Source organism: Thrips palmi, unplaced genomic scaffold, assembly GCF_012932325.1.
Source record: "Thrips palmi isolate BJ-2018 unplaced genomic scaffold, TpBJ-2018v1 HiC_scaffold_2, whole genome shotgun sequence".
NCBI classification, from domain to species: Eukaryota; Metazoa; Arthropoda; class Insecta; order Thysanoptera; family Thripidae; genus Thrips; species Thrips palmi.
Genome location: NW_023144629.1, coordinates 322709 through 342708, shown reverse-complemented (window position 1 = coordinate 342708; position 20000 = coordinate 322709). Strand labels below are relative to the sequence as shown.

Genomic DNA, 20000 nt, shown 5'->3' with positions numbered 1-20000 from the left:
GAACAAAGAGGCTTCCGGTGTCGTGGCCCGGCTTGGCGGCGGGCGCCGCTTTTTCGCGCGTGTTCGCGCCATTTCATTCAAAGCGCCGCGCCGAGCGAGAAGTCGCCACTACACCCGCAAAAAAAAAAAAAAATCAAGATGATAGAAAAAACGGTTGCGTGTTGAAGCGCAGCGAGCGCGTTGCGGTTTGGAATGCCAACTACAGTGCGGTGGCGCGAGTGAAAGGGAACGCACGCACGGACGGACGGAAAAAGAAATATCGGCGAGCACGTCGCCGATCGACGTTAATTGTCGTGACATCTTATTGTTCGATCGGAGGCGCCGTGTGTGCGTGTGTTGTGTGTGTGTGTGTGTGTGTGTGTGTGTGTGTGTGTCGCGGCGAGTGAGCGACTTGCCGGTAATGTATGTACTCAATCTACAGAGGTTGTTTGTTCCCATCGCGGCCTCGCTCCTCCTCGCCGTGCTTCGCTGCTCCGCTCGGCTGCGCCCGTCTCATCCTCGCCTTGCGCTCCCTTATGCATAAAAAAAAATACGATTTCAAGAAATCCTAGGAGTCACGAAGTCAATTTGATTAAGAGAGTGGAGAAAGAAAAGAAGTGGTGTTGTGAAGTTGTGGCTCCTCAGGGGACTACCAATGGCAGTGGTACCAATGTGGTCGATGTGCCACCCGTCGAAATTTAAACTTGACAATAAATAGAAATCAAAATGCTGGTAAATTCAAAAAATTCCAATGCTAATGTATTCCGCAGTGTTCTGACAATGGAACATCTTTAAAGTCCATCATTATTAAAATGTTCTTAGCAGAAAGAAGGCAGTAAATTAATTTTCAAGGGTTGGCAACAATCTTCTCGGCGTCTACGCCCTTGCGAAAATCGCGAAGCTGAAAGCACCAGCAGTCGGGCATTAAAACTGCCCCTCCATTGTTGCTGACGTTGAATTGTTTGGCTTGTTTCAAAAGGCTATGGTTCTCTAGTCATGTTTTCTTCAATTCTGTGTAATAGTTCTCACTCACAACGAATCAACACCACGACGGTTGGTTTGACAAACTTCATAAACTCGGGAGGGAAGGTTTCGAAACGCGGGTGAGTCTTGTTCGAGGAACATGAGCACTGCAAGTCGCGAGGTGGAGCGAAGTGGTCCTAGTGCTAACTGAATCACAACAACAACAAAATTGTTTTATTGACAGAAAAAAAAGTAATATTTGAGAAACTTTATGTCAAAAAAAAAAGAACTTTTGTTTTGCTAATTTTTTGTGAATATTTTTTTAGAAAGTTATCACATAAAAATTGAAAATTTGTTTTATATGAATTTTCATAAGCAGGAAACAAAGAAAAACAAAAAAGAGAGCAAAATTTATACAGATTTCAAATGCTACAGTTGGTTAAACTGTTAAACAGGTTGCAAACCTACTGCGCATGCCCAAAGACACTCCGATCAAGAAGTATTATTGGATAGTTCTACCCGAAAAACTGCGTTCGAACCGACACCAATTCTATTGTTGCATCTTGTCTACCTGCAGTCAAAGAAATTCTTCATTTCGAACGCGCCATTTCAGCTTTTGGAGTAAGCTGTACAGACCCAAAATGAAGCTCGGCTATTGGTCCGCCCCGGCTCGGCTCCCCCCACTCCCTTTGACGAGTCGAGTTTTGCCATAGAAACGGCGATTTTGACAGCAAATTTCTCAAAATTGGCCGTTAACTTTTTAACCAGATTTCAGCATGAGAATCAGCGTTCAAAGTTCTACAAGTCTGCAAAATCTCATTAAAATCGTATAGAAAATTTCCGAAATGCATAAAGGGCCACACAAATTGAATCTCGGGCCGGCTGAATCCTGGGTATACTATAAGGCTACTTCGTGCCTAAAAATAGAAACGAGAAAAAAGAAAAAAATATTCAAAACGGAGGCAAAAGGTTGTTTCTGTTTTGATAGTACTCGTCGCCTGTCTATGACATTGCACGAGGTCGTCGCTGCAGACTGCGCCAGGCTTGCAGTGCAGGCCCCGCCCCGCCGGGACGCGCGCCGCCCCGCTCCGCCCCGCCGAGCTGCAATTTCTCTGAAAGCGTGTCTCGGAGCACATGACGTTTCGCCGTCATTGTCAACAAGGCGGGGCACTTCATGTTGTCGCCCCGGTGCATGCCCCGGTTTGCAGTATGCTGTGGCGCGCGCGGGCGCGGCGGCGGGGAGTCGAACCCGTGACGGCGGCGGCGAGTTGAACCCGAGACGGCGGCGGGGAGTTGAACCCAGGACGGCGGCGGGGAGTTGAACCCAGGACGGCGGCGGGGAGTCTAACCCGAGACGGCGGCGGGGAGTTGAACCCAGAACGGCGGAGACGGCGGGGAGTTGAACCCGGGACGGCGGCGACCCCGCCCGATTTCAGCCCGTTCCGGCTCCGCCACCGTCGAACCGTCCCGTAGTGGCGTAGTGGAGTGGTTTGGCAGCAGGGCGCAGTGAGGGTGGACGTCCAGGCCCTGGCTTGCCCTGGCCAGGGCGATCCCGATAACTAGGGGCCAGGTCCTATCTCCGCCACCGGCTGGGCGTAGCTGGGCGTAGCTGGGGTGTGGGGGAAGGGCTTTCAAGGACAGGCCGCCTGTCTGGCAGCCCCGGCCGAGCTGGCAGCCCCGACGTGTGGTGGGGCACGGCGCCGAGGGTTGGGGCACGCCAAGCCAATCTCACCCCCAGCGAATATCGGCATTTGCATGGCGTGGCCTGGAATTGAAAGCGAGGGACCAGTGGGGCGTGGCGTGGCTTTGCCGGACGGGGCGAGGCGGGGCGGGGCGGGGCGGGTCCCCCATATCTACTCAGGCTCATTGGCCTATTGTTGTTATCGGCAGACGGCGCGTCGGCCTCCTTCCCCGCAAATGTCTCCATCTTGCGGCTCCGATCCGGGAACACGGAGCGCCACGTCTGGCCGGGCCGTCTTCACGCTTGTTTATCGATTTCCTGACAAAGTAAATTTTGGCCCAGAGTGTCGAAAACGAGCGAAGAGGTCATTTTTGCCGACCATTTCTTTTGAGGCAAGTGCAGGCACCGCCACTTTGCCAGGGCAGGGCGTGCCTTCCGTTGGAGAACTTGATCGTGGAATCGGGAAAGCAGCGCTCTTTGTTCGAAACAGGATTTTCCGGGGCGGACCGTGCCTCCAATTTAGTCCCTCGGCCTCGCTCGCCCGCACCCTCACATTTGGGCCTCGGACCTTGCAAGGTGCTTGCACCCCCATCTTCCCACCTGAAAAATATCGCCGCTTCCTGCCGGGAATAGTGGAGGGGACCGCCGCGCCGCCACGCACAGTGGGCCAGAAACCGGCGGAGGCGGCCGAAATTCTAGACCCGTTTTGAGCTCCCGAGTCACTAAACAGGACTCGAACCGCGAACGTGTGACCCCACCAATGGATTCCTCGTCCGGAGAGCAATCCATTGGTGGGGTCACTCGGTCGGTTCGAGTCCTGTTTAGCGACTGTGGAGCTCAAAACGTGTCTAGACTTTAGGCCGCCTCCGCCGGTTTCTAGCCCACTGTGCCACGCCAGACTGATTCCGAAGAGTAGTTTCGTCGCTCTGTCTTTGTCGCACTCACGGGGTGACCCGCAGGCCCCAGCGGTGCGAGAGGGACAGAGAGAGTCCTCCGGAAACGCTCGCCGTGGTTATTACATTTCTCCGACGGGAAATAATATATATATAAAGAGAAAGAGAGGCAGTCTTTCTTTACAGTGTACTCGCGGTTCGCTTTGGCTCGCTTTCAAACGTGTCTCGTGGCTGCGCGCGCTGCGCTGAATCTACCTTAGATTGTTAATTTGCCGAGCAGGCCGCGCGGAGAGGCTGAAAAGGGAGGGGGGGGGGAATGTGGTACGTGTTGTGGTGATACATGTGCCCTGGAGAGGAGACGAGGCCCCAACGAGGCAGACGGGGCGGGGGCGGCCTGCTTTCGTTTAATCTCAAGCACTGCACTCGACGTCCCTCCTGGAGCCTCCAGGCTCCTTTCACAGTGGAGAGGCTTGTGTCGAGATTCAAACGTCAGCTTGATGATGTCGCTGAGGAATTGTCGTGCATTCTTGGCCCCGCCATGCACCCCGCCGCTGCACAGTGGGCCAGAAGACCGGTGTAGGCGGCCAAAACTCTAGACGCGTTTTGAGCTCCAGAGTCGCTAAGCAAGCCTCGAACCGAACGTGTGACCCCGACCATGGATTCCTCGTTCGGAGACCAATCCATTGGTGGGGTCACACGTTCAGTTCTAGTCCTGCTTAGCGACTCTGGAGCTCAAAACGCGTCTAGAGTTTTGGCCGCCTCCGCCGGTCTTCTGGCCCACTGTGCGGTGGAGCGCTGCGAACTCGTACCTCGACTAGTCTCGCTTGTTGTGCCGCGCGCTTTGGCCGAGTCCTGGAGGGGCCGCCGGACCGCTGGACTCGGCTGGACTCCAGTCGCGACTCCAGCGGCGGTCCAGCAAAGGGTGGGGTATCGGCACCCTGCGCCGTTTACTGCAGGTCTCTGATTTTAGTGCTCTGCTCTGCAGGCGCCACGCCACAGACAGACAGACAGTCAGACAGACAGACGGATGGATGGTCAGCGAGCAGTGTAGCCGAGTGCGGCGGTCTGCTGCGCCTGACGGCCGGGGCTCAAGTACACTGTATTCGCCGCCTCCTTGCCGCTGCCATGGCGCTGTGGAGCGTGAAGCAGTACTTGAAGCTCTCGGTGAGGTCGGGCAGACCGCGCCCCGCCCCGCCCCGCCCGACGGCGAGGCTCGCGGCCACGAGACCCACTGCACCCACGACTGTACAAGCAGGCGGTGCCTTGGCGGGGCGGCGGGGCGACCGGGTGCCCCCTCCAGGGCCTCCGGGGCCGCCAGGGCCGCCAGGGCAGCCCAATTTGTTGGAGGTGTGGGAGTGTCGGCTGGCTTCCCCCTTCCCCCTGCCCGGCATGCAGATCAAGCTTTTGGCTGCGAAGGGTCGCGAGGTGGCGGCCCTGGCGGCGTGGTGCTGGCTGGTTCGCGGAGGCCAGCACTAGCGCGAGGCTAGAGACGGCGCTAGTAGGGATATAAATGTGATTTACGGTTTGAAATTGTTGGCCTCACGCCCTGTGGGGCGCTGTGGGCCGCGCCGCGCCCTGCCGCCGTGCCGCTCCGGGCTTGGCGGGGGCCTGGCCGCCTGGCCGAGGGGGTCAGCCCCGCTCCTTCTGCGGGCTCTACTTTTTGTCGCCCTGCTTGTCTTTCTGTCGCACTCGGGGGCGGCGCGGGCTGGCCGGCCGCTCTCGTCGCGGTGGTCGAGGGCGGCCCTGGCGGGGAAGTCTCCGAGGCCGTGTCCGCCACCATGGTCGCCATCCCGCCGGCCGGGCCGCGGGGCCGCGGGGCCGCTGCACTGGGAAACGCCGCGGAGCGTCTACAGTGGAGCGTCTGCTGTTTGTCTTTTTTGGAGTCGGCCCAAGTCCGGGTGCTGCCCCCGCATGACCTCTCTCTCTCTGTCTCTCTGTCTCTCTGTCTCTCTCCCTCTATCCCCCCCTCTCTCTCTCTCTCTCTCTCTCTCTCTCTCTCTCTCTCCTCTCTCTCTCTCTCTCTCTCTCTCTCTCACTCCCATCGGGAAAATGAAAAGAGGCGCCGCGGGGAAGAAATGGCCAACTTGAGAAAGTAAAAAGGAAAAGAAGGGGAAGGGGGGGGGGAGATTTGCATGGGCGGGAGGGAGACGGCCAGAGGGCCCACCGGGTGCTAATGAAGGCGGCTGAAGCTGGGATTCGATGGCGGCGTTCAACATTCAATTGGTTTAATTGCCGGAGTGAAGGAAAGTTTGATGCATTTCCGGGCAAGTTCGTCGCCGTCGCCGCGCGCGCGCGGGAAGTTGTGACCCCTTTTCCCCCGCACAGTGGGCCAGAAGACCGGTGGTGGCGGTCAAAACTCTGGTCGCGTTTGAGCTCCAGAGTCGCAAGACAGGGCTCGAATCGAGCGTGTGACCCCATCAATGGATTCCTCGTTCGGAGAGCAATCCATTGGTGGGGTCACACGTTCGGTTCGAGCCCCATTCAGCGACTCTGGAGCTCAAAACGCGTCAAGAGTTTTGACCACCTCCACCGGTCTTCTGGCCCACTGTGCCCCGCCGCGCGCTGAATTATATTTTCATCGTGTCTCTTTTTATGCGCGATAACGCCCCGACAGCTGTCCCTCTCTCCTTCTGGGTGCTCTGGGTGACGTTCGGGGGAAACGGGCTGGAGTGCATCGCAAATTGAAATGACGTTGCCGATAAGCTCGGTCCGACATGATGGCATTGTATCGAGCTTCCTCCCCCTCCCCCTCCCCCCTCCAACCTCCTGGCCAATCTGATGACAGCTGCATCGGAGGCAGATGCCATCACTGAACGGCTATATTGGGAATCTACCTGCAGACTTTGCGGCGGACAGTGCACCGGCATGCCGCGGCGTGGCCGTGGCATGCCTGCAGGGGCATTACGGTGGCAATACGGCATCGCGAGGGAAAATGGGAGACGAGACGGGACGGTGATTGAAACCCGCGAGCGGCGCGAGTGCACTGTTAAGTCTCGTGCACGTCCTGGAACGTGGCTCGGAGCAGCCACTGCGTCCGATCCAAGGCTCGCGGAGGCTCCTAGCGCAGTGGCGGCGCACAGTGGGCCCCCGAAGGGGGAGGGAATCCATTGGTGGGTCACACGTTTCGGGCTCAAGGGGGCCGTTTCCCCGACTTCTGGAGCTCAAAACGCGTCTAGAGTTTTGGCCGCCTCCAGCGGTCTTCTGGCAAATCCACTGTGTGGCGCCTTTTTGGCCGTTTTCGCCCTCACTGGTCCTTCCGCGTGCGTGGCTCAGCGTGGCGCACCTGTGTTGTCTCGGTGCGTTTCCCTATTCCGCAGTGTAGGCACTGCCGGCATTGTTTTGACAGGGAAAGGGCCGAAAGGGGATAGGAATGCCCGCCGTGGCCGTGCCGTGCCTGGCGGTGGCGCGGGGCCGGGCAGGCCGGGCTGATATCGAAGTGGCGACGCTGGAGGTAAGGCGCCGCATGATTCACGATACACTTGGGCCCTCTCGGAACAGCGAGGGCGGGCGGGCGGGGCGGGGCGGGGCGGGGCGGGGCGGGGCGGAGGCTTCGACACTGTGCGCGAGGCGCCGAGCACGGCGTCAACAGGTGGCGTAGGCCAACTCCAATAAAGGAAATTTCATGTTTATTTATTTTTTTGCGTTCCGTGGGAAAAGGGGGGGGGGATTACGGCGCCATTACTCCTTGATGGTCCCCGATGGCGCGTTTGTTAGCGCGCCCCGTGCTCTAATAAAGTACAGCACCTTGCCTGCCTACTTCGTCTTTCCTCCGGCCGGCCTTACTCATCGTGTTTCTTATCTCGTGTTCCAGATTGAGCCAGGCGGACGCGTTTTCGAGACGGGACGCCGGAACGCAGTGCAGCCAAGGTAAGAGAGAGAAATTCATGGCAGTTCGACTGAAATTCATCGAAATTGGACTGAATTTCATCGAAATTGACTGAAATGCATCGAAATACGACTGAAATTCATTGGATTTGTACACCGAAATTCACAGTGATTTCTCCTTGTTTTGCTTTTTTTGCGAGAGCGTAATGAGTCGTGGCGAATACCCCATGTTTACATGAGTACTGAGTACATGGTGCGAGTATGAGTCACGGCGAATGCACCGGCCGCTCCATAGGAACTTGTTTACAGTGAGGGCCCCAGCTCGCCCACGGCTTTGTCGTTTGTCAGTGTAGCCATCCGGGGGCGCGACAGTTTATCGCGACACCGAAAACGCTGCGGCGGCACTCTGCACCCGATCGCGGTCACGAGTGAGTCACGCAGCCGCGCTGCACGCTGGTGCACTGTACTGCAGCAGCTGAGATAGGGACACAGAGAGTGAGAGAGAGAGAGAGAGATGAGAGAAGAGAGAGAGGAGAGAGTGGAGAGAGAGAGAGAGAGAGAGAGAGAGAAGAGAAGAGAGAGAGAGAGAGAGAGAGAGAGAGAGAGAGAGAGAGAGAGAGGGGGAGCGGCGAAAACGACTCTGGAAATCAGTCTGCTGCTGGCTCCACTTCCCGGGCGAGGTGCGAAGTTCGGTTCGTGTGTTTAAAAAAAACTTTCAGCAGTTGGGAGCAGTGCAGGCACACTGTTTCCGGGAGTCTCTCGGGATGCCCCATGACTGCGAGGGGGGAGAGAGAGAAGCAAAGGGGCGAAAACGACTGCCGCCACGCCCATCTGTGCCCCTCTCCATCGGGCCGCGTTTTATGGCAGTGTAGCCGTCCAGAAGCATGGCGCGGCCGCGCAGCCTGGCATGATAGCCCCGCACCACCCGCACAGTGTGCCCGCACCAGTCCCGCACCGGCCGGCCGCGCCCGCTTCTTTGGATCCCCCAAGCCTTTCGGCCTTTCGGCGAGCGGACCGTTTCCAGATGTGTGTTACGCAAGGGGCCCGCGATCGTGTTTGTGGGTGCGAGCGCGTTCGTGTCTGTCTGTCTGTCTGTCTGTCTGTCTGCCTGTCCGTCTGTCTGTCTGCCTGTCTGTCTGTCTCGGTACCTCTAAACGATAACCGCGTACCGCTGCAGGGTTTCCTGTGACGATGAGCGGTGTCGTTAGGAAGTATCGGTCTGCCTGCCTGTCTGTCTGTCTGTCTGTCTGTCTGTGTCTGTGTGTCTGTCTGTCTGTCTATCTGTCTGTCTGTCTGTCTGTCTGTCTGTCTGTCTGTCTGTCGTCCGTCGAACTGTCAGTGTGTGTGTATGCCTCAAATGAATTTACACTTGGAAATCAGGGAAAAGTCAGTGAAAACGAAAGGGAAACCACGGGTGCTCCCCCTGGGTGCGCCGCCGCCGTTTCTGCCTGCCTGACAGCCCATTTTTCCCGGACCAGTCCGGGATTCCGGGAAACTGCGAGAGTTTGGGGTTGGCTGAAGTGCGCGAAGGGGCTGGCAGGGAGAAAAGAGAGGGGGGGGGTGCTTCGCGGCCGGCGTGTTGTTGCCGCTGGAGTTGTTGTGGCCGTTGTTGCTGACGCCGTCAGTCAGTAGCCCTCGACGACCCGGAAACAAATCAAAAGCTGCGCGTCCGGCCGGGCAGGCCGAAGCGGGGTGGGTGCTTCGCCCGGCTGTTGTTCCCGGCGGAGGTTTGTTGTTGTTTTGTGACGCAATCAGTCCGCAGTCTTGACGAGACGGAAACCAAATCAAAAGCTGCGCGTCTGGGGCGGGCAGGGAAGGGGGGGGGCTTCGCGGCTGGCGTTTTGTTGCCGCTGGTTGTGGTTGTTGTTGTTGCTGTCGCGTCTGTCTGTCTGTCTGACGTGTCTGAAATACAATCAAAAGCTGCGCGTCAGGTCTGGCAGGGAGAAAAGAGGGGGGGTCTGCTTCGCGGTCTGCGTGTTGTTGCCGCGGGTAGTTGTTGTTGTTTTTGTTGTGACGCCGTCAGTCAGTGTCTGACGAGACAAATTTAATTTAAAAACACTGCGGTCAGGGGCGGGCGGGTAAAGAAAAAAGGGAGGGGTGCTTCGCGGCCGGCGTGTTGTTGCCGCCCGGTTTTTCTGTGGCTTTGCTGACGCCGTCAGTCATTCAGTCCCCGAGAGGGAAATACATCAAAGTGCGCGTCAGGGGCGGGCAGGGGAAAAGAGAGGGGGGGGGGTGCTTCGCGGCCGGCGTGTTGTTGCCGCTGGATTTGTTGTTGTTGTTGCTGACGCCGTCAGTCAGTCAGTCTCGACGAGACGGAAATACAAATCAAAAGCTGCGCGTCGGAGCGTGCTTCATGTCGAGGAAGGGGCTCAAGTGGCAGTTGGTGTGTGTGCGCGCGCAGCCGCGCCGGAGTGCCGCGTCTCGGATTTGCTTAGGGTGGGGCGTGGCGGGGCGGAGCGGGTTAGGGGTGCTCTAGGGCGCCGCCGGTCCCACCGGCGGTCCGCTACTACCCGCCCCGCCCGTGGGCGAGGGCCGCCGCCGCCGCCGAGGTGTTCCCTGTTCCTGGGCGGCGGGTTGTTTTACTTGGCGATAGGTCGCCCCGCCCCGCCCCGCCCTCGCCGCTTCCTCGCGTGCTTTCAGAGCAAATATTCGTCTTGCGACTGGTGGCGGTGGCGCGCGCGGACCGCTTTTTGCGTAGGAGCGGTTGAGGCTCGTATTTCCGGAACGCCGGAGGCGCGGGGGGGGCGGGGCGGGGCGGGGCGGGGCGGGGCGCGCGTGGGGCCGCCTTGTTTTGAAGTGATATCCAGGTGGTTTCCCCGAGGCGAGGGCGAGCAGGGCGAGCGAGCGCCAAGTTGCTGAGATGACTGCCAGATCCGGTGGCAGAGCGGGGGCCACGCGGGGCGCTAGTGCTCTTAAGTCTCTTTGAAGAGCTCGACGCCCCTCCGCCCGCTCAAAGAGTGTCACGCTTATGAAGGGCCTGATGCGCGGGGATTTGGGGAGGGCCGGCGTCGACGCGGTGTAGTTACGCGACTTCCGACGTGTGCGTCGCGGACTCCGTCGCGGACTCCGCCGCGCCTCGCTGGAGGCGTCGGTCTGCGTTCAAATCTCGGCCCAGTCCGTCCAACTTCCCAGGCAGGGGAGGGGGGCGTGTTCTAAAGTAAACTCCCTGACGAGGGCGGCGACGCCGAAGCCCCGACACTGCTGACTTTCTTGCATTCCCAAGACAAGGAAAAGGCCGTGCTCCAGCGGCCCTGGCCCTGGAGGCCCTGGCGGCCCTGCCCCCCGGCAGAGCCAGAAAGGACGGAAAGGACCGAAAGGCCCGAAAGGCGCTTGGAGAATGTGGCCGAGGCTTGACGGACGGCCTGGAGAGCTTCGGCCGGGCGCCGCCAGGGGACCATGGGGCGCCACTGGGGCGCCACTGGGGCGCACTGGGCCCGAGGGGCGCGTGCAGCGCGGGGATTACTCGCGGCTGCTTGGCGTCTGCCAGAAGTTGTCGCGGATCCATCATCAAAGCGAGACGGCCCGCCCCGCCCCGCCAGAGGAATGCGGCGTGAATCCGAGTCGCCTAATTGCAGCCGCCACTGCGAAATTTAAAGGGTGGCGCTGCCGCCATTAGTCTGGAGTCTCGTTGCGCCCTGCGGCCTGCGGCCCGGAGTCCCCGCCCCGCCCTTCCAGTGGGGTGCCGTGCCGCCCTGCACGTGCACTTCACGTGGCTGCCGGGGGCGGCGGGGGCGGCTGGGCGGAGGCCGAGGGGTCGCCTCGATGGGGTGTTTCGCGCCATCCGGGTCGTCGGCGCGGCGAGGCGCGCGGTCACGCCGCGTGCCAAGTCCAAGGAATGCGGGCCGAAGACGCCGTGGTCGTCGCCGTGGTCGTCGCCGTGGTCGTCGCCGTGGTCGTCGCCGTGGTCGTCGCCGTGGTCGTCGCCCTGGTCGTGGCCGTGGTCGTGGCCGTGGTCGTCGCCGTGGTCGTGGCCGTGGTCGCCGCCGTGGTCGCCGCCGCGCTCCCCGCCGCGCTCGCCGCCGTGCTTGCTGTCGCCGCCCGGGTGGCGGTGACTCTAATGGCGTGAGGGCTGGGCGGCCAGAACGACGGCGGTTCTTGTTTGAGGCATTTCGACACGTCTGCGAGGGGGGCGCCGCCGGCTGCCGGCACCGCGCCGGCCAGGACGCGGCCCTACTTCATGTCTGGCGCGCCCCGCCACGCCAGGCCAGGCCAGGCCCCGCCACGGCCCGTCGCCGGTTCCAAAATAGCCATGGATGGGAGCGTTGCCTTTGGCCTGGCTTATGCCGGTGTGCGTGTGTGTGAGTGTGTGTGGCGTTTCGGTGGAGCGCCGGGCTGCATAGCTGCACGCCATTGGCATCGGGGCCGCGAGGGCCGCGGCGGGGCCCAAGGGAATCCGAAATGAAACCCGATGGCGGTCATGACGATGACGGCGATGATGATGATGTTGATGATGATGACGGCGGCCGCGGTCCCTCGCACGCACGGCCGTGTTTCACGCTTTGCCCGGCGGCGCGCGAGGCGCGAGCACGCGCGTGTGGGGGCGGCCCAACACAAAACAGAGAAAGAAATGGGATGAGGACGACAGACGACCGAGGCGCGCGCGTGTGTGTGTGTGAGTGCGTGTGTGTGCGCGCGCGCATGCGGGTGGAGGCGGGCTGACGCCGTCCTTGGAGCAGGAAGTGCAGGGCGGCGCATTCCGTTGCATATGCGAGACGGAGAAAGGCTCCACACACACACACACACACACACACACACACACACACACACACACACACACACGCACAGCGAGACACCTACACAAACACACCCACACGGCTGCGCGCATACTGGGCCGCTGGCGGCCTCCTAAACACGTGTACAGGCGAAACAAAAATAAAAAGAGCTCAAAACAACAACAGCAGCAACAACAAATTGAGCCTGAAGCACGCCGCCGCCACACCGAGACCGAGTAGTCCCGGCGGTGCGCGTTGGAGGATTGTGCGCGGTACGGCCGCGGCGGGCAGGGCGGGCTTGCAGTGCACCGCCATGGCTCGCCACCACCGCAACGAGTGGAGTACATAATTCTTCGTTTCGCCTTGTGCTGCGCTTTTAGTCTTTCAGTGTAGTGGTGTGCTGCGGGATTGCTCCGGAAAGCCGCGCGCCTCTGGCGGCGCGACGCGGGCGAGTCTGGAAGGCTGGAAGTCTGGAAGGAAGGCGGCGGGTCTAGCACACTGCAAGCAGTCTGCAAGCGGCCGAAGTGACAGATGGAGCCGTAATAGAATTGCATTGGAGGCGCGGCGCGGCGCGGCGTGGCGGTGCAGTGCGTGGCGACGCGACGCCGATTCGATTCCATTCGGTTCGTTCGTTTACTCCGCCTCCTCGGCGACGTCGGAGTTGGAGGCGGCGGGCGGCGACGCCAACGCACCAACCAACCGGCACTGCCGGCGGAGGGATGAAGGTGGTGGAAATTAATAAAAAGTTGAGGTGCTGCGCGCGGCGCGCGGCGGACTGGGGCGGCGGCGGAGGGCCGGAGAGGACTCTTGAGTGGCACGGAAGCACTCGGCCGGACCGTCAGGTGAACGACCCGACAGGCGGACGGACGGACAGACAGGCTGACAGGCAGACTGACAGGCCGACAGAGCGACGTCAGAAAGTTACCCCGAGCAACGGGTGGATTTCGCGAGTGGCCAACCTGAATGTGAATATGTGTGAGCAGAGCAGCAGAGCGGGGCGCGCTTGCGGCGGTCGGCTCCGCGTCGGGCCGCTCGATTGCGTTTCGCGGTGGTGCTCTCTCCCTCTCTCTCTCTCTCTCTCTCTCTCTCTCTCTCTCTCTCTCTCTCTCTCTCTCTCTCTCTCTCTCTCTCTCTCCCTCTTGTTCCGCTGGTTCCGCTGCGCGGGGATGGAATCAGTTTATCCGGCGGGCTGGCCGCGGCGTGCTCACGGGCCGGCTCCTAAATCGCGCAGGTGTTTCCCCCCCCCCTCCCCCTCCCTTTTTAATACGGGGCAGGGCAGCCTCCGCTGTAAATTAGCGCCGCTATTCCCGCCCTGTTTGCGCCCCCCTTCCCCCTCCCTCTCCCCTCCTCCGCGTCCCCGACGGCGTCCCTTTTCGCCATTTTTCCTGTTCTTCTTTCGCCCCGGGTTTTTTTCGGGCCGCCTTTTCTCTCCCCGCGTGCCGCCGCTTACGGCGTTGCTGTTCTCGGCGCCGCGACCGTACCTTTGTGGAGGCCAAGCAGCGCGGAGCAGCGCGGAGCAGGGGGTGTATCTTTGATCGCAGGAGCCGCGCGGTATCTTTCCCCCTCCCCCCCCCTCCCCGTCTTACCTACCCCTTTCTCCCCCTCCCCTCCCCCCGGTGTATGCGAAGGTTCCATGCGCCCTTTCTGATGGTAATTCCTACCGCCGAGCAAAGGAGGCTGCCGCCTGGCTGGGTAGGCATATAGCTTCCAGAAAGCACGGCCGGCCTGCCTGCCTGCCTGCCTGCCCCGCTAAACAGGGCGCGGCGTCTTGTAGATTCCGAGAGTCGTTTTCGTCGCTCTGTCTCCGTCGCACCTACACGGAGTGCCCCGTGAGTGCGGGAGAGACGGAGCGACGAAAACGACTCTCGGAGTCAGCCTCCTGCCCCGCGGTCTGCGCGCTGCGCGGTCGAGTGTGCCTGATCGTGGACTGCCAAACGGCCCCCCGGCCCCGTGCCTCGAGGAGGCGGTGTCCGCCGCGACGCTGAAGACGCTCAAGAGCCGCCAGGCTCACTGGCAGAGGGCGCGCGGAGGTCGGGAATTTCATTCGGGGCGGAGGTCGGATATGGACGCGGCGACAAGGGGGGCCTCTGTAGCGTTGTCGGTTCGTTTTGCCGTTTCTACGTGGCAGTGCCCTGGCCTGGCCGAGCTGGCCATATCGCCAACGAGCAGGCCGAGGCCGCGCCCCGGGCCACTCGAGGAGGTCAAGCAGTGGGTCCACTTGAAGTGGCCGCCGTGGCCGCCAACTCCCAGCGCAGACCGCCGTGGCGCCGCCGCCGCCGGCCCCGCCCCGCCCGGCCCCGCCCCGCCCCGCCCGCCGCCCCGCCCCTGCCGGCCCGCCTGCCTGCCCTGCCTGCTGCAGCGGGGGCCTGCCTGCCTCCCCCATGCTGCCTGCCTGCCTGCCTGCCTGCCTGCCTGCCTGCCTGCCTGCCTGCCTGGCTGCCTGCCTGCCTGCCTGCCTGCCTGCCTGCCTGCCTGCCTGGCTGCATGCCTGCCTGCCTGCCTGCCTGCCTGCCTGCCTGCCTGCCCGCCTGCCTGCCTGCCTGCCTGCCTGCCTGCCTGCCTGCCTGCCTGCCTGCCTGCTGCTGCCTGCCTGCCTGGCTGCCTGCCTGCCTGCCTGCCTGCCTGCCTGCCTGCCTGCCTGGCTGCATGCCTGCCTGCCTGCCTGCCTGCCTGCCTGCCTGCTGCCGCCTGCCTGCCTGCCTGCCTGCCTGCCTGCCTGCCTGCCTGCCCGCCTGCCCGCCTGCCTGCCTGCCTGCCTGCCTGCCTGCCTGCCTGCCTGCCTGCCTGCCTGCCTGCCTGCCTGGCTGCATGCCTGCCTGCCTGCCTGCCTGCCTGCCTGCCTGCCTGCCTGCCTGCCTGCCTGCCCGCCTGCCTGGCTGCATGCCTGCCTGCCTGCCTGCCTGCCTGCCTGCCTGCCTGCCTGCCCGCCTGCCCCCTGCCTGCCTGCCTGCCTGCCTGCCTGCCTGCCTGCCTGCCTGGCTGCCTGCCTGCCTGCCTGCCTGCCTGCCTGCCTGCCTGCCTGCCTGCCTGCCTGCCTGCCTGCTGCCTGCCCGCCTGCCTGCCTGCCTGCCTGCCTGCCTGCCTGCCTGCCTGCCTGCCTGCCTGGCTGCTGCCTGCCTGCCTGCCTGCCTGCCTGCCTGCCTGCCTGCCTGCCTGCCTGCCTGCCTGCCTGCCTGCTGCCTGCCCGCCTGCCTGCCTGCCTGCCTGCCTGCCTGGCTGCCTGCCTGCCTGCCTGCCTGCCTGCCTGCCTGCCTGCTGGCTGCCTGCCTGGCTGCCTGGCTGCATGCCTGCCTGCCTGCCGCCTGCCTGCCTGCCTGCCTGCCTGCCTGCCTGCCTGCCTGCCTGCCTGCCTGCCTGCCTGCCTGGCTGCCTGCCTGGCTGCCTGCCTGTCTGCCTGCCTGCCCGCCTGCCTGCCTGCCTGCCTGCCTGCCTGCCTGCCTGCCTGCCTGCCTGCCTGCCTGCCTGCCTGCCTGCCTGCCTGCCTGCCTGCCTGCCTGCCATGCCTGCCTGCCTGCCCGCCTGGCTGGCTGGCTGCATGCCTGCCTGGCTGCCTGCCTGCCTGCCTGCCTGCCTGGCTGCCTGCCTGCCTGCCTGCCTGCCTGCCTGCCTGCCTGCCCGCCTGGCTGGCTGGCTGCATGCCTGCCTGGCTGCCTGCCTGCCTGCCTGCCTGCCTGGCTGCCTGCCTGCCTGCCTGCCTCTGCCTGCCTGCCCGCCTGGCTGGCTGGCTGCATGCCTGCCTGGCTGCCTGCCTGCCTGCCTGCCTGCCTGGCTGCCTGCCTGCCTGCCTGCCTGCTGCTGCCTGCCTGCCTGCCTGCTGCCTGCCTGCCTGGCTGCCTGCCTGGCTGCCTGCCTGCCTGCCTGCCTGGCTGCCTGCCTGCCTGCCTGCCTGCCTGCCTGCCTGCCTGCCTGCCTGCCTGCCTGCCTGCCTGCCTGCCTGCCTGCCTGGCTGCCTGCCTGCCTGCTGCCTGCCTGGCTGCCTGCCTGCCTGCCTGCCTGCCTGCCTGCCTGCCTGCCTGCCTGCCTGCCTGCCTGCCTGCCTGCCTGCCTGCCTGCCTGCCTGCCTGCCTGCCTGCCTGCCTGCCTGCCTGCCTGCCTGCCTGGCTGCCTGCCTGCCTGCCTGCCTGCTGCCTGCCTGCCTGCCTGCCTGCCTGCCTGCCTGCTGCCTGCCTGCCTGCCTGCCTGCCTGCCTGCCTGCCTGCCTGGCTGCCTGCCTGCCTGGCTGCCTGCCTGGCTGCCTGCCTGGCTGCATGCCTGCCTGCCTGCCTGCCTGCCTGCCTGGCTGCCCGCCTGCCTGCCTGCCTGGCTGCCCGCCTGCCTGCCTGCCTGCCTGCCTGCCTGCCTGCCTGGCTGCCCGCCTGCCTGCCTGCCTGGCTGCCCGCCTGCCTGGCTGCCTGCCTGCCTGCCTGCCTGCCTGGCTGCCCGCCTGCCTGCCTGCCTGGCTGCATGCCTGCCTGCCTGCCTGCCTGCCTGCCTGGCTGCCTGCCTGGCTGCCTGCCTGCCTGCCTGGCTGCATGCCTGCCTGCCTGCCTGGCCGACGGGCCGTCGCCGACGCGAGGCGCGAAGCCAGCTGACCCGGTTGCAAGTCATACGACACGCGTCGCGTATATGGGCGTCGAACGCGTTTCGCAACGCACGCGCGCACTTGCGTGCTCCACTTGGCGTGGCGGCGTGGCGGCCGTGTTGTCGTCGCCGAGCACGCCGCCTCACAGTGGGCCAGAAGACCGGTGGAGGCGGCCAAAACTCTAGACGCGTTTTGAGCTCCAGAGTCGCTAAATGGGGCTCGAATCGAACGTGTGACCCCACCAATGGATTCCTCGTCCGGAGAGCAATCCATTGGTGGGGTCACAGGTTCGGTTCGAGTCCCATTTAGCGACTCTGGAGCTCAAAACGCGTCTAGAGTTTTGGCCGCCTCCACCGGTCTTCTGGCCCACTGTGCGGGGCCGGCGGGGCCGGCGGGCCGCGGCTCACTGGAAAGGTCGCCAGAGGTCGGCGCGGTCGGCGCACTGCTGGGGATCATGGCATCATGGCGGCATCATGGCGCGGGCATGACTCCTTGCTCCTTGCGCGGCGCGGCGATGCCGGGCTTGCCAAGGCTTGCCAGGTTATGCCCGCCGCGCTCCGCCGGGCTTTTTCTGCATTGCAGTGCAGTGCCACCGCGGTGCCCCCCCCCCCCTCTTTTTACAGCTAACGCGGCAGGCCGGGTGGGGCCCTGCAGGGTCAGGGGGACGCCTGTTTGCGAAGGAGGGCCTTGCCTGGGGCCGGCCTGGGCCCGAAGGGGCGAAGGGGAAAGACCGGATACAGTGTACGCGTCGAGGCCCTCTCCTCTCCCGCTCTCCGCACTGTAGCCGCGCTGCGGGCTGCCTCCGAACGGCGCCACGCCGCTCTGTCTCTCTCGCACCTACACGGGACGCCGCAGGAGCGCGAGAGAGACAGAACGACGAAAGTGAGGGGGTCTGCAGCCGCTGCAGCCGTGGCGGAAGGGAACGGGAAAAATGTCTGCGCGACTCGCCGAGCCGCCGAGCCCAAAGCACCGCGCGTCTCGCCGACTCGAGGGCAGCAGACCGATTCCGAGGGTCGTTACCGCGTCGCTCCGTCTCCCTCGCACCCAGACGGGACGCCCCTCGAGTGCGAGAGAGAGAGAGACGAACACGAGTGCCTCGGAGTCGGTGTGTAGGGGCAGGGCGGCACGGCACGCCGAATGGAATGGCCAGTGACTCATTTCCTTCCTCGCGACAAGGGTCGCCTCGCCGCGAGCTTTTTGGCTCTTCGTTTTCGGCTTTTGCTTTTCGGCTCGTCGTTCTCGGCCTCTGGCTTTTGGCCTTTGACCTTTCGAGGTTCCCGGCACATCGCGGCGCATGCAGTGCAGGGCGTGGTGCGTTGCCGCCACACTGCAGGCCGCTGCGTGCGGTAGACGTGCGGTAGACCGGCGCGCCGTCATGCGTTCCATTGCATTCGGATGCTTTATGTGTGGTGCGGTGAACCGAAGGGGAGGGGGAAGTCGGGTGGGGGCTGATTAGCAGACGATCAGGTGGCCAAAATGGGCACAAAGTGACATGGAGTGTGTGTGTGTGTGTTTGTTAGTGTTTGTCTGTCTGTGTGTGTCCGTGCCCCGGCAGGCGGAAGCGGAAACAATATGGAATGCTCGCCAGCCAATGGGAGAAGTAATGGGTCGACGGGGCGGGGCGGGGCGGGGCGGTCCCCAGCGTGCCGCACACGGCGCCGCGGCGCGGTGTTAGTACACTGGCTGCGCTGTGTACGTGTGGAATGGAGCGAGGGAGAGAGAGAGAGAGAGAGAGAGAGAGAGAGAGAGAGAGAGAGAGAGAGAGAGAGAGAGGGTGAGTGAGACGGAGAGAGGTAGTGTAGTAGCGCCGGTATGCACGGCTACTGAGTGATCGGCTGTCGGCGGCGCTGCTACCGCCGGTGGGGGCCCTCGCTGCCCTCTCTCTCTCTCTCTCTCTGTCTCTCTCTCTCTCTCTCTCTTTCTCTCTCTCTCTCTCTCTCTCTCTCTCTCTCTCTCTCTCTCTCTCTCTCCCCTCCCTCTTCTCCCCCGCGGGGCCGGTCTTCCATTTGCACCTGTAACGCACGGCGGGTGTCGAGTGCTGGCGCCCTGCCCGCTGGCCTGGCGGTTCCCGAGGCCCCGCCGGCCGCGCTGCCGGGCATGATGCTCTTGATGGCGGTGTGATGGGGTCCTTGACGGTCTCTGCGGGCAGCACCGGCCGCACGGGCAGTAAGGCGCTTAAACAGGGCGCGGCGCCCCGGGCCGACCCGTCGACCCGCCCCGCCGGGTGCAGGTGTGGCGTGTGTGGTGGAGCGTGGCGTACTCGCAGTGTCACGGCACGGGTCACTGCGTGTGTGCGTGTGCTTTGTGTCACCTGGCGGCCCCGGTCACCGCGCCCGCCCTCTGCGTCGCCGCGTCGCCACACACTTTTGTACGATCGCGACACACATCATCGGGTCGTTTTTCCCACAGGTGTTGGTTGCCGCGTGTGTGTGTGTGTGGTTTTGTGTGCATGTCGTGTGTGTGTCTGTGCGGCACCAGCTGGCGTCGTGTTGCGTGCCGCTGGGCTGCGCGATGGCTGCGATGGCTGCGCGATGGAGCGCACCGCGACGACCCCCTCCCCCTCCCCCCGCCGCGCTTCGCTGCCCTTTGAACGTCGGCGATGTGAGGCGGCACGGCGGCCGATTCCGAAGACGGCTCTCTCTCTCTCTCTCTCTCTCTCTCTCGCACCTTTACGGGACGTCCCATGAGTGCGAGAGAGAGGGAGCCCTGTCCAGATTGGCTCGCTGACTGGGCTCTTTGACTCCGCTGACCCCCGCTGTGCGACTGTGTGTGTGTGACCGCGATGTGCCTCGGTGTGTGCGTGTGCTGCCACCGGCAGACTGGCTGACGCCCCACCGCCCTGACGCCCCCCGGGCGGACGGGCGGCAACCCTAAGCGTCGCGCGCGCCGGAAGTCGGCACCCCTAATTAATGCTGGGGGGGGGGGACCTGTTGCGCCCCGAGGCTTTGCTCCGCGCCTCGGCGTTCCTCGGCGTGCCCCGGCGGCGTGCACGCGTGCCGAACCGAACGTGCGCTCTGCTTGTCGCGGCCGCCCCGCCCCGCCCCTGCTCCCGGACTCACTCACAGTGGCGTAGGAATGCGGGGGGGGGGGGGCAAGACGAGGCAAAATGTGGAACCCCTGCCATGCAGGCTTTATTGATTCCGAAGGGCGCTGCCTCTCTCTCTCTCCCTCTCTCTCCCTCTCTCTCTCTCTCTCCCTCTCTCCCTCTCTCTCTCCTTCTCTCTCTCTCTCTCTTTCCCCCCCCTTTTCCCCCTCCCCTCTCTCTCTCTCCCCCTCTCTCTTCTCTTCTCTCTCTCTCTCCTCCTCTCTCTCTCTCTCTCTCTCTCTCCCCCTTTTCTCTTAACAGGGAGCGTGGCGGCGCCGCGCTGGGGTGCGAGAGAAAACGA

General features: G+C 63.2%; 1 long non-coding RNA gene across 1 annotated transcript in view; it reads left to right on the top strand.

The window, feature by feature from the left end:
* Positions 1–20000, top strand: part of LOC117647002 — a 55014-nt gene that overhangs the window by 21763 nt on the left and 13251 nt on the right. Inside the window, exon 2 of the long non-coding RNA XR_004587819.1 lies at positions 7328–7383. This is a non-coding gene — a long non-coding RNA (uncharacterized LOC117647002). The remainder of the gene's footprint in view (positions 1–7327; positions 7384–20000) is intronic.